Source organism: Manacus candei, unplaced genomic scaffold, assembly GCF_025592945.1.
Source record: "Manacus candei isolate 608988 ecotype Guabito, Panama unplaced genomic scaffold, ASM2559294v1 h1tg000076l, whole genome shotgun sequence".
Classification (NCBI taxonomy): Eukaryota; Metazoa; Chordata; class Aves; order Passeriformes; family Pipridae; genus Manacus; species Manacus candei.
In genome coordinates this window covers 11,643,819-11,655,966 of record NW_026138124.1, presented here as the reverse complement: position 1 = coordinate 11,655,966, position 12,148 = coordinate 11,643,819, and positions in this window count along the sequence as shown.

Here is a 12,148-nt window from a genome sequence, read left to right as displayed (position 1 = left end):
ATGAGACACATGTGAGAACTGAGGAAGTATTAAAACATATGTTGGAACATATTGATCCCTGAAAGCCTCCTGCAGCAGACATGAATCTTTTTCATTTCCAGCCACACTGATACTTTAATGAGGCTGGTGTGTGCTGCTCACCTGGATCCATCATTTATGCAGATTCTTGCCAACAACCCCCCCCAGCCATCTCTCAGCCTGGCAGAGGTGATGGGGCTGTTTCAACTGGGGGATGTCAAACCCCTGCAGGGAGCAGAGCTGCAGCCTGTGGCCAGGGCTCAAGTTCCCAGGGTCTGAGGGCTGCCACCTTTGTCACATCAGAAGGATGTCCAGGGACCTGCAATCTGCCTTGCAGGTCAGTGTCCCTCTTGCTGGTGTTTGTCCCCTGCAATGTCCCAGTGACACCAGGCTCGGTGTGAGCAGAGGCTTGGAATTGACTCTTTTGTTCCTATTTCAAGTACACCAGATTTTTCCTTTTTCTTCCCCCAAAGTGTATGTGCAATAAATACAGCACAGGCCTAAGAGGATGAGAAGATGAATCACAGCTATGAAAATATTGGCTGTATTTTAAGCAGGACTCCCAGCAGGTACAACCATAGCCATCTACTGCTGACATGCTTCAGAGGCATCAAAAGACTTTTTTTTCCACTGTTGAGTTATCGTTAATTATTCTTAAAATAGTGCTACCATGCAATATTAATTCAGGAGAAACTGTAAATTCCTTGCTATTCTCTAAGGCTTGTTTTCTCAATGAATTAATGTGAGTTAATTTAGCACTACACAACAAACAGGACCATTGCAGGAATACAAACTAGGTGTTGCCTCCTGAATTCTTCCTCCCTCTTGTTCTGCCCCTCTTTGATTTTTATTCAGTGTGGTACAAAAGGTCTTAGCCTGGCAGAGAGCAAATTTGCTGAAAAAGCAGAAATCAGGAAAAAATCCAGCATGATTCCCTCCTCTTGTGTGTAGTTACAATTTGGCACAGATACATTGCTCTCACCGTGGAAGAGAATGGTAAAAAAAGGGCTCTAATTTTTTGTGCTTTGTTAATATTAGTATCTGTGAACAGCATTTGTGTTATTATGTCTATGTAGCATGTCCTTCATCCAAGAGTGATCCCAGTTTTCTGGAGCAAGCACTGCTTCAGCCCACGGATGGCACTTTGAGCTGTTGATCTCTTCCTCTAAAAATGCAAGAGATTTTAGTCCTTACTGAGAGATAGAAAACTAAAATAAGCAATTTGGAAAGCATTCTGCATCTTGGAGAGGCTTTATATAATCTATTCAAACTCAGCTTGAAATAGAGAAATGGTTTTACCTCCAGAAGCATCCAAAAATATGTCATGTCAGCATGTGCATTGTGTAGGAAAATCAGCAGATCCTCAAAAGCTGGAGGTCAAGGTCCCCTGTGCTAATGAAGGGCTTGTTTAGTGCTGCAGCTCCTGCAGATGCCTGTGGAAGCTGGATTCTGGTGAGTGTCGGGTGTGTAACCAAAAGGCTCTTCACTAGTAATGTCCACACAGCCTGAGGTGCATCTTGGGGGCCCTCTCAGCCAGTCCCAAAGCTGGAGGGATGCCCAGCAGTTCCTTGGGCATCCCAAGAGAGTGGGATGGTCCTGCCTGCTGGCTCAGGCTTCTTTCTCTGTGGGGCCAGAGATGGGGGCTAATTTTTACTGCAGTGGGCTTCCTCTCTAGGAGGTCACAAGGGACAAGAGCAAATAGCCTCAAGTTGTTCCAGGGGAGGTTTAGACTGGATATAGGGGAAAATTTCATGAGGGAAAGGGTGTCCAGCCCTGGAACAGGCTGCCCATGGCAGTGGTGGAGTCCCCATTCCTGGATGGATTTAAAAGACATGCAGATGTGGCACCTGGGGACAGGGTTTAGTGATGGCCTTGGCAGTGCTGGGTGAATGGTTGGACTCAGTGGTCTGGGCAGTCTTTCCAACCTCGTTGATTCTGTGATTCTATAAAGCTGTTGCTTGCTTTATTTTCTTGGAAGATGCTCCCATCCTTCTGGAGACCACTGGCAGAGCAAGCTGGGGTCTCATTTGCATGATGAACAGGGCAATTCAGTCCTGAAGGTGCCTGGGTGGTTTTAAAGTTCTGCAGCAGCAATTGTGGAGAGTGGGGGTGGGGAAGCACAGGAGAAGGGCATGGCACACAGAGAAAATTTCATTCAAGCAATTAAGGAATCACCACACTTTTATGATTAACTTCTTTTCCCAGGTTGAATGCAGAAGCTGTTAGTAGGAGCATTGCTATTCCATACCTGACACGAACAATGGGAATATTTGTTCTGCCCAGGAGGATTACACCTCCCATTAATCTAAGTTTTATTGAAAGTTTAAATAACAGACAGACAAAATCTGATCAATTAGCAGTGCAATTCCAAGGAGATGTCACAGTGAAATTAAATCTCAGGCATTTTTAATGCAAAGAAGCCTAGAAGCTCCCTCCAGTTTTCTTTCTTAGTACAGTGTTTAGATTTTAATTGAAAGTTTATTCTGCTTTGTGCATCTTCTACTAAATTTTAATTTCAGACTGAAATGAGAACAGTTTTATATTACAGTGTTTGTAGCACTTCACAGATAAGTCAAAGATGTCTCATAGATGAGGGAAACAAACAGGTTTGTGTAGAGTGGAAATCTCTGGGAGAAAGTACATTTTATAAGATGTGGTGAAAATGAGGGGGAATTGATTCTGTGATGAGGAAGGATGCACAGAGGGAACCAGGCAGCTGTGATTATTGTGCTCACCTACTCAGACCCTGGGGGGACATGCTCAGGGATCCCCCCAGGCCCCCATCAGTGCCAGGCAGCCAGGGCAGTTCTCTTGCTCGTTCCACCTCAGACAGAAGCTGCTCCCCGAGCCCACCTTAGCACTGCTGCTCCTCAGCTCCCTGGCCATCCCCTTCCTGCCATCTCACCATTTCAGCTTTCACTGCCTTATATAATCTCTTTGTCCGTGGCAAAATGTGATTGCCATCGTTACTGCTCCACACATCTTCCGTTTTTATTATCCTAAATGTCATTCTCCTACAGCAAATACCAGAAGTGCCACAACCTTGCTGTGAATTCATCTCAGCGCTATCTTTGGAGACATACCTCATCTGAAAATGAGGAATACTGAGAATAGCTGTATATTTTTGGATGTATATTTTTGTCTGAATGGATGTCAGGGATCAGCTTTTAGGGCGTGTGAAGAGATGCAAATCACTGACATGCACAGTTCTAGTTTTGTTTACACAGTAAGAGTTTCTGGTCAAACCTGGGCCTTGATACTCTTACAAAAAGCTCCCCAAAAGGGACAGACATTTCAAATTTAACAGAAAATATTGGTGAGGAAAGGTTTCTCAGTGATAACAGTGGCACAGAACAAAGTAGCAGGGACTGAGCTGCCTGGTGTGCAGCACACGGGCTTTGATGGCAAAGCACTTCAGACCATTCCTCTGTCAATCACCATCAGATGAGCAAATACCAGGAGAAACTGGTGTTTATGAAAATTAATAGATGTGGCTGCACATACCCAGCATCTGATTATCTGTAACTGTACCTACAGAGCCTGTTTGTGAATCTTGGGGCACCAGGCAGTCTGTGTTCTGGCTGGGGCACACCAGCTCTCTGTGGCATAAACCTGCCTGTTTGGAAGGTGAGGATTTGGGATTTCTCAAGTAATTTTTCTCAGTAAAAGCAGTGATTAACCTCCCTTCAGTTATGAGCAGCAGTATTTAAAACAACAGAAAAAAAGGCGGCTGAGAGCTGCCTGCAGCTTGGCTCGGGCAGCCTCTCCTCCATATGGCATGTGAGATGCCAGCACACGAAATTAACTCTCATAAATAAGTAATAAGGGATGATTTGCCCAGATCTGGATGGGCTGGCTTCCCACAGAACACAGTCCTTAACCGTGGCATCGTTGTAACTGCAGGTGTTTGGGACCATGGAGTTCCAACACAGCGTGTATTCTGGGGAGAACTTGGAAGGAAAAAACCACTTTGGGGAGGCTGCAGCATTCCAGCCTGGTTCCAGGATCCTGGAGGAGGAGTCCCTGTTTGTGTTTTCAGAATTGAATGTTTCAGTTTTCTGACATTTTCCACAAGTCAGGCTCAAGTAAAACTATATTTTGTTCAAACAGACCCTTTGAAATAAGAGAAATTTTTGCTCTTCCAGACGACTTCTTGGATGGGAATTCTTCATTTCAAGAACATAGGAGAATTGAAATAATGAAACTTCCTCTGAAAAATCAAAGCCATTTGTCACACATCACACGGCTTGTGTCATCTTTCACTGACAGTACAGGGGCTTCAGACTGAAAGTCCTGTCCCTGCTGGAGCAGAAATTCAGCATGTGAGAAGGAGGTAAGGTTTTAAGTAGAACACCAGGAGAGTTTCCCATCTCTGACAAAAATAATTAAACACAGTAGTCAAATTCTCGCAGACCCTGAGGATTTGGGACTGTGGTTTTTCAGCTCATCTGCAAGGGGCCCACCCAAGCACCTGGTGTCCCCTGGCAGGGCATTGGTTCAGATGCTGACCCAGCTCAAAGGGCCGAGCACCAACGTCTGAATCCCCCTTTCCAGCAGCACTGGGGGCTCCTCGAAGCCTGACTCTGCCTCGTTCCTGAGCCCTGTGTCAGGAGTGACTGGGAAGCAGCAGAAACAATGGAAGTTCTCCTCTGTCCCCATCAGTGGAAAGGAAGTAGCATTGCTGGAGTGACAGGGATTGATGGATGGGACCCGGGGTGCAGCACAGTCTGTCAGAGCCGAGGTTAATGAGGGGGAATGGGAATAGCCTGTGCCTGGACAGCTGACATCATCTGCTAAATTAACTGCAAACCTACTCACACGGTACTCCTGCTCCTCACTCCACTGTCATTAACCCCAGGAACCAGCTGCAGCAGGGATGTGCCTGGAATCCACACAGAGCTCCAGGCAGCTGTCGGGGCCCGTGTGCTGGGCTGGCACAGCCGGGCTCTGCCAGGGCTGGGGCGTCACCCCCGGGCACCCCCATGGCACGAGGGGACAGGGGACCCAGTCCTCATTGCAGTGGGACACCAGGCTTAGTTTCAGTTTGTCCCTGGCCACACTTAGGGCACAGAGAGGCAATCATAAATAAGGTGAAGATTCCCTTCAGAATTCGTTCCACGTGTTGAATGGAGCGTCTCACAGGTGAGGACAACCTCTGCATCCCTGCTGCTTCTCCAGGATCTGGTTCCTGGGTAGGGCTGATACCACTGTGGCCTCCAGAACCAAGCTGGCTCTGCTGCCGGGTGGGAGCACTTCAGAAGTGTTCCAAATGCATTTGGTACTTGACTGCAAAGTGTTAGCTGTGCTGGAAACCAAATTAACCTACAGCTGAATGCTGGAAAACCTGGCATTAAATTATTTAATAGCTTCAAATCCTTTCCTACTTAATTCTCATTTACAGCATAAATATTGAAGTAAATTAAGTGATTTAAGGGCAAACCCAGATCCTAATTTCCATTGATGCCTTGTTCTCACCTTGCAGGAAGAAAGTTACACTGAGAGGCTGGTTTCTACTCAGCAGACACTGCTCTGCAATAGGAGGCTCCAGTTCTTCCCAGCAGTGTGATAATTCACAGTTTTAATAAGTTTTTGCCTGTCCTGGAAGTAAAATACAACACTGAAACTGCCAGGAGCAGTTTTCTTAGTTTGTCATTCCAGTATGGCCTTTCCTGACCTTTGGACATATGCCATGAATGCTCTAATCCTCAGCAAGGGTTTTATCTTAAGCAGATATGATGAAGGATCTAAAAAGTAGGTCGGGAGACATTAGAGGCTGTTTGATTCATTGTGAACTGTGGGTACAGCATGGCTTTTAAGCCTGAAATGTCATTACTTGGATGCAATGAAGCTGCTGTTTTGCTTTAGAAAATAGTCAAATGGATGGTTGGTAGGAAAAAAGAACCAGGAGGGACTGGGACTTCTGGGGACCAAATGCCCGTTTCAAGCAGAAACCACCACCAAGCCTTTCCTTGTGTTTTGGGGTGGCAGCACCCCCTGTCCATGGCACAGCAGTGCTGAGGGTCCCTCAGCAAGGACCTGCAGTCCCCAAAAAGTGCAGGGCAGGGTTCTGCCCCAGCACTGCCAGCTCACCCTTGGCCAGGTGGCATCTCGGACGGTGAGAGCATCATGGAGATGGAAACGTGGAAGCTCTGCCTGCCCCTCCTGCTGGGTGAGCCACTGCTCTGGGGACACTCCTTGTATCTTTTCCTAACTATTGCCAATATTTTTCCATCCCTTGCAGTGCTTTCCCAGTCTGTCTGTCCGGGGCACAGAGTTTTCATTTCTTTTAATGATTCTCAAGAAATTTTTGAGAAATCAAAAATGCATTTCAGAGTTATCTTCAAGGCTTACTGTGGTTCTAATGGTTTAAATCCACAGTGCAAATGCTATTTTTCGAAGCTTTACTGGTCCCCATGATTGTAATGGTGGCTTTACTGGTGCCCTGGGAGTTTAGAAAAGACAAAAGTAGCTTATCAAGTGAAATCCCTTAAAATATACATTCTCTCTCACACGCACGCACGCACGTATACATATATATATGAAAGTTTTCAAAGTTCATCTAATCTCTCTCTGATTTGGGTATTTGTAAACCAGACACTGTCATTAAGGTTCCCAGCCCTTTTCCCTTCCTGGGGATGTTGCAGCAGGCAGTTGACTGGAGCTCCCTCAGGCCTGAAAGAAAAACTCACGCAGCTCACAGGGCTGGGGCACCCACCCTGCTCCAGAAAATGCTGCCAGGAGCAAGAGCTTGGCCTCCCAGCACTTCCCTGCAATTGCTGGAGCACCTGGGATCCTGAAATATCTGTGTAACAGCATTAGTGCAAGATGAATATAGCTCCATACCCTGGATCTGTTTAACCTAATAAATAGTTTCAGTTAATGGACAGCAAACGGAATGATGCTCAGTAAATTTGATTTTATGAGCCTTTTACTTATTTACTGTGCCCATTAGGTCAGAAGTTAGGTAATGGTAAGTGTCCATTAGTGCATTAGCTCAGTGATGAGGGAGCTGAATTGGGGGGAAAAAAAAAAAGGTTGAAAAACCCCCAAAGCCACAGGCATTTATTAAATCTTCATTCATTAGTGGTGACTGCAATGGATGCTGAGCTGGAGGGACACTGGACCCTGGTCTTCAGGTAGAAAGTACAGCAACCTGTGAAGCCTCTTCTTCTTTCCCACATGTTTGCTCCATGTCTCTCCTGCCATGGGGAGCCTGGGGCAGTGAGACAGGGATGGGGCTACCCATGTTTTCCCATCCCAGGAAAGTCTCAGTGTGGTGCGGGTGGTACAGGTGGCCTGGGACTGCTCCTTCCAATCATGAATACATCACTGGGCTAATAACAATCAAATTAATTGTTTCATTGATAACCCTTTTTGTTACTTATTTCCTTAAAAATTTTTTCTCTGCCCAGGCAAATTAGTTTTTAAAATCTCTTTTCCCAGTTTTCTGGTTACCCTGGGATTATTTACACACCTCACAAAGAGCTGTTTACTGTTCTGGGTAATTCAGTGAACATTCACATGCTTTGAATTAATATGCAGCATCATTCTGAGTGCTGGCAATTTACTGGTAATTGGAACATCTCCTTACCCTGGAAGAAACATCCAACCTCCCAGGTTAGTTTTCACAAGTGGCATTAATTCAGCTGGAGAGCTGAACTCCCTTGTTTGTGTACCAGCAAGGAAAGACAGGGCTCGTTAGCAATTAGTGGGTAAATTTTCTTCCCCTCACTCCCTAATGGTCCTTCCCCCATAGCTGTAAGGGGTGTTGTGAGGGCAGCCCCCAGTGCCTTCTCTGTTCCTGTTCCTCAGAGCTGGTGACATCTGATGTGGAGTTGGGGTGGTGGAGCCCTCGTCCCACGGCCCCAGGGCTGGGTGAGCCCACACTGTGGTGTTGGAGTGGATTGCCCACGGTGTGCTGCAGATCCTGGAAAAGAGTTCAGTGGGTGGAAGGGGTTTGCATGAGCATGTGGGGAAGCAGGGCAGGAGGAACCTTTCCAGCAGCAGTTTGATCTCCCCTGGATCTGCATCAGAGGTATGTCCCATGAGCTGTTTGTGCACCAGGTGATCATTGCAGAGACCTTTGCCCCCAGTTTGCTTACAGGATTTGGTTGGAATGTCCCTGAGACTGGTGCCTGATGAATTGCATTATCCCTTGCTCAGCTGGTGATTGAGAGTTAAATCCAGTAACAGGCTCCTCAGCAGACACGTTCCTGTTTCCATCTGTTGGGTGCACTCTGACCGTGGACGGGCCGTGGCTGTGATAGAGACCTGCCTGTGAGACTAATGGAACCTGATAGATAGAAAATGAGATCTATTTTCTCTACTGTGTTGTCTGCTTGCTTCCCTAATTCTGTTCCACTTACAAGGCTTACTTAGGATGCTAACACTTCTCCAGGGGTTTCCTCGATAATGAAAACAACTTTGTTAGGGACTGAAGACAGGGAAAGAGACCAAGTTGCATTTGTTTGACACAGTTTTGAGGCCCCAGTGAGAACACTTAGAATCTATGCTGTGCAAAGCAAGGGTTCCTGTGCCTCTCAGAGCCCTTTTCTTCCCTGAAACTTTCCACCCCATGTACAAGCTGTTGCCCAGCCAAAAGGGAAGGCAAAGTGTTCTGCAGTCAGTTAAACCCCTGGGTGGGGTTTGCTGCTGGATGTGGTGGCCACGAGGGGACCGACTCCCTGTGGGATGACAAGGGTCCTCTGAGCAGCAGAGTCCTCACACAGCCTCTCCTGCTCTCAAGCCACTCTTTCCCTTATTGCATTTACTGTAGAACTGGAAATCATCGTGATACAAATATTTCTGGTGCTTTTTCTGTTTTGCTTTTGACCTGTGAAAACATGTTTACAACAGAGTTTGGGTTAACACCCTGAAAATAAACAGCTGCGAATATGGCACTGATCATGCTAGCACAAAAATTTACATATGTGAAATTAAATACTGCTAAATAATTTAATTTAATTAGGAAATCAGTGTTCGCAGAAGCCGGTGAGCTGACAGCCTGCAGAGCTGAAATCTTCTGGCTGTGGCAAGAGCCAAGCACACACAGTCACACTGGGGGCATCCCCCAGTCACCTGCTGCATGGGGCACACCTGGCCCTGCTGGCAGTGGGACAGAGCAGGGCTCAAGGGCTTCCAGTCATGTCCTGCTCTGCATGAGCAGGGGTTGGGAGCTCACAGGACCAGTCTGGGCAAACATTCAACTTCACAAGGTTGCTGGGTGGAAATAGCTTCCAGTCACTAGCACTGACCTGGGGACAATATAAACCTGCAATCTAGAGGAGAAATCCTTCACAGCCAATTAGGTGTCTCTTGAGCTGTCAAGTACCCTTCAGACTCCTTCACAGCCACTCACAGAGGCTTCAGAGCTCAGGGGCCATGCAGAGAGGTCATGGCCTCTGTCTGCAGCCCCGGGGATGGCCGTGCTGCCAGGGCAGACCACACCAGCTCTCCTGCCCGTGTGGTACCTGCCACAGGTGGTATCTCCGTGGACAAGGCAGCAGAGGGTGCTACAGTCTCGGCCACAGCCACGGAGGAACACGTGGGCTTGTGGACAGTCACCTCAGAGCTGACATTGGGAGCACTGTCTTCTCCCACACAGTGCAGTCCTTCCTCCCCAGGACTGTGCATTCACAAAGGGTGATTAATGTCTGCTTGGGAGAGGACATTCACTGGGACATCCTATTTACAAAGAGCTTCCTAGTGGAGTCCTCAGGAGAACAGGGATCCAGAGCGTGTAGTGTGTGTTGTTGGTAATGCAAAGGGACACTGTTATTTGTACTGTATTGCTGAACTCCATCAGGTCTTTTATTCACCCTGTTTCCAGGACAAATGCAGTTCCCTGTGAAGCCACCCCCAGTCGACACCTATTGGCAGGTCAGTACTTCAGGTTTTATGCCAGAAAGGAAACAGGCTGCTGCTGAATGCCAATGATACATGGCTTACAGTGCCACTTGCTCAGCATGAACCAACTCCTGGGCTCCCACAGCACCCCTAGGTCCTCACTGGCCACCCTGGGCTCTGCCAGCAAAGCCCACCTGAGCTGGTGAGGATGGGAACACTCAGGGATGGGGCCATTTGCATGACTTCATCCTTATGCCAGGGCCTCTGTCCGCTGCCAGTTCTCACAGGAGTTTTCCCTACACACCCCTTACCCCCTTGTTGTTAGAGCTGGTCATGAGTGGGGGGTCCCTTTTAGTGGGTTGATCCCTCTCTACTCATAGAGCAGGTCCTGGCTTGAGACTGTCACTGGTGATAGCGCTGGGACCAACTCACACGCCTTCCCTGCAGGTCTTGGGTCCCTTGGAAGAGCTCTGCAAGCACTTCCCTCTCTCTCTGCATTGAGATTAATGTTTGAACAGCACCTGTCCCATCCATCTCCCTGGGAGCCTTCCTCTGAACAAATAGTTAGCAGGAGGAGGTGGCATCTATTTGAGAATGACAGGGCTTCAATCTATTTATTCCACAGGTAACCACTCTCCTGAAATGTCAGATTGGCTCTTCATCTTCCACAGCATGGTCCTGCCTCCACTCATTTGCAAGGAGAAAGAGTCACTGAGATTAATTGCACGATTGAATATGCAGCATGGTAAACAGTTATTTGGAAATGATTGTTTGTGTTTAATTATGACATACAGAAGTTTAACAGTCATAAATTTTTCATTGGAATTGGAATGCAAGTGTAAGCATTGACATACACCAGTGGAAGACACAAATCCACATCTCCCACAGCACATCACTGGGATGTGGGGCCGGCAGCCCCACAGTGCTCACGGTGTCCCCTCCTCAGCATCACGGGCTGGAGCTGTCAGTGAGCAGAGAGTGGCTTAGAAACCAGAATTACTTGTTTCTGCATGGTTTGTTCTCTGTGTGAAGTCGTTAAGGCAGAGCAGTGGCTGTAAGGCACAGCAGGGACTTGACTCCCTGTTACACTTGGGATGCAGCCAGGGCAGAGAAGGGACTGTGGGCATAACCCCTGTCCCAGCAAAATGGGAGAACTTTCTGTTTTCGTGGAAGTGCCTTGTCAGCAGTTTTGCTGGTCCTTCAAGCAGTTGCTCTTATTCGATGATTTTTTCCACCTTTTCTCTCTTTTTATTCTTTTTTTATCTCTTTCTTCTTCTTCCCCCAGCACTTGCACATGGACACACATTGTGGCTCTTGGCAATTGAAGAAAATAGATGGGTAAAGGGAAAAAAGTTTAATAGCAATAAAAGATATGCTAGAAAAGAGAGTGGTAATAAAGGAATCTAATTAAAATGGAAACATTCCATGGGAAAAAGGAGAGATCTTGGGGGAGGCAGAGGTAGAACACTTAGTCTGCTCATTTGAGGGAAGAAGCAGCGTTTCCCAGCTGATTAAAAACTGATATAATAATGAAAGATGAGTATTTTTCTGTCTTTGTATTTCTGAAGCAAATCTTTCATGGGACAAAACATATCACTCAGTGAGCTTCAGAGTGTTTAACTTTGTATTAGGCAAAGAACGAACTGTGTCTGTGTTGTACAATCACGTCAGCAGAAAGGTGAGTGCATATTTTCTGAGCACCCAATCAGTGATATGGCTTTGGGGAGGATTTCAGGGGGAGACAGGAGTCCAAAGGGTCTTGTGGCAATGTTCCAAGGGTGCACAAATGGGGTATAGAGATCTCAAAATGAGATGCACAGAAAGGGCTGACCTATAGCTGAAGGATGTATTTAAACGGTGCTGACATCATCATCAAATCTTGAGATTAAATACCTCCCCAGATGAGTTCTGTTTATGGTGTTCTCAGGCTATTTTAACAACAATATTGTCCCCAGTTGGGCTGTGATGGCAGAGGTGTCCTCGGTGTGCTGGCAGAGCAGTCACCTCTGCGGGGGGAGAGCGAGGGATCCCAGCACAGGGGCCGTGTCCTGCAGCTGGTCCAGGGCCACTTTGGTTCTGATGCCTGAGCTGGGGGCAATGAGGGACTCACTGCACCTTTAACACAGAGTGGCCCAGACACGTCACATCAAGGTAGGGGGCAGAGAAAGTGGATAAATGGCACATGCATGTTTGTATTTCTGCATATTGTGGCTCCGTGTAGCTGTCAAATGACCCACAGTTATTCTCCCAGATTTAGGCATTTCTTTTTTCCTTGCTTGATGAG